Below are 2,466 nucleotides of genomic sequence, written 5' to 3' on the forward strand. Positions count from 1 at the left end.
TACAATATAAATAATTCCACTCATTTCTTCTTAAGACCTCTGCAACTAAAAAAACAGAATATCCAAAGTGAAAAAAAAAAATCATAACATCAGTTTTACACAACCTCATCAATAAACTCCTCCTGGTTGCGGGCAATACAGGCTTTTTGGGCGGGACAGGGGTAGGAATAGATATTCCTTCATCACTCGATTTCACTTGTCCGTGTTTACGGCATAATCTCGCAACATAACTCACCACCACCGTTTTACCATTTATTTAAATCCCTACAACACTTGCAACCTTCAACCGGTGGCCACTAGCCATTTTCCCGAGAAAATCTTTCATCTTCCCGCCCTTCTCTTATAACATTAAATAAAAGGTATTCACATCTACACATTCACTAACACTGCCTATCCTCAAGGCTGAACTTTTAATCCCACAGCCACTTGCAATTTGGGAGCCACCCCGGCCTCAGCAACCAGAAATCATATAAATACATGAATAATACAGCATCCGCCTGACGGATCTCACCTGACCTATTTAACCTCCAATTGTTTTTAGGCTCACTCACCAATGTTATACGTATTGCCACACAGCAAAATTATCACATTTTACGTATACATTAAGCATCAGCATAAGAACACATTGTTATCATCAAGTTTATTTAATATATGTCAAAAGAAGAAATGAGGTCTGTTCAAACAACAAAAGCAAAGGGAAAAAAAAGTTCTACTCATCAACTCGAGGGATGTCACGTATGGCGGGGTAAGGAGGAACACTTTTGAAAACTACCTATTCAGGCACCACATGTATGTGTGCCTGATGAAGTTCAGACACTGCGCCATTAATAATGCTTTGTATCACAACTGTGTTAGATTTAACCATCTTTACTTGGTACGGACCCAAATACCCTGGCTCTAGTTTGTGTTTCCTAGGTTTTAATCGTTTCAAATACATACGATCGCCCACAAATACTTTTACCAGTGCGGTTTTGAACCGACCATCATACTTTGAGCTGTGTTTTTCATTAGCTCTTTTCAAAAACCTTTCATTGATGTTCATTACTCGTCTCAATAGATTTAATAAATATACATGGTATTGCTCAGTTGAATAATTTGGCAATTGTTGCGAATTAATGAGTACCGTATATGGTAACACAGTATCCTGTCCATACACTAAAAAGAAAAGCGTGTCCCTGAGCGAAGCATCACATGCAACGTTCAAAGCTAGCTCAGCTGTAGTAAGCATGGCGTGCCAATGAAGGGGGTCATCAGCCACTAAGTATCGCAAAATTTGCACTACTTCGCTATTATGCGATTCCGCTAAGCCATTTGCTGAAGGCCTATATGCAGTCACTGAAAAGTGTTCAATTTTCATCAAGTCTGTGACCGATTTCACCACCTTACTTATAAACTCAAAACCATTATCACTTATCAAAATCTTCAGGCAACCAAACCTAGTAATGAAAGAGCACAATGCCTGAGCTAATGAATTTGCCGATTTATCCAACATTGTGTAAGTATGAGTGTACTGAGTAAATGCATCCACAAATACACATATATACTTGTTGTGTTAAACCAGTAGGAAATGGTCCTACTACATCCATATGCACTCTATAAAATTTAATAGGAATCACAGGCCACTTTCTGGCTTCCAGTACAGTGTTTTTATGTTCTTTGAAACAGTTACAAGAATGACAACCTTTTACATAAATCTCTATAGATTTTTTCATTCCTAACCAAAAGAATGATTCACGTGTTCTCCTTAATGTTCTATCAATTCCTAAATGCCCTGCATACGGACTTAGCATGTACAATGTGGATAGCTCGACTAATTAAAGAGGGAGGAAGAAATACCCGTGCACAAAGTTCACCTCCTCTTTTCTCGTAAGCACAATATAAAATATCATTTTCTATAAAAAAAATTCTCACGAGGCACATTCAGAAATGACAGATAACTCTCCCATTCCCCTTTAATCACTGCTCGCACTCTTTCCATCCACTCCTCTTTTTTCTGTCCCTCTCGGACTTCTTTTATGTCCCAACCTCCTAAGTCAAATAAACCTGCATCATCAGGCATTCATTCCGGACACCCCTGGTCATGTCCTCGGCCACCCACATATATTCATCTTCGCCGCTCGTATCTCTCTCTCTCTCCCTCTCTCTCTCCCTCTCTCTCTACTGAGTCTCCTCTCTCTCTCTCTCTCTCCCGTCTTCTGATTGCTCATCGGGAGAATTCACTTCCCATTCTCTATTTTCTCTATTTTGATGGGGGTCTTCAACATTTTGGTTACGTTCTTCGTTCCTCTTTTGTGTCCGAGTTGTTACTCCTATTACTGCACCTCTAGAGAGAGCATCAGCTACATTGTTAGCTTTACCTTCTATGTGGTGAAAACCCCTTATATTAAACTCTAACAATCTCTCAATCCATCTCGCTTGACGAGAGGTCAAATCATTTTTATGATACAGATCACGTAAAGGGCGATG

The sequence above is a fragment of the Palaemon carinicauda genome, chromosome 20 (assembly GCF_036898095.1).
Source record: "Palaemon carinicauda isolate YSFRI2023 chromosome 20, ASM3689809v2, whole genome shotgun sequence".
NCBI lineage: Eukaryota > Metazoa > Arthropoda > Malacostraca > Decapoda > Palaemonidae > Palaemon > Palaemon carinicauda.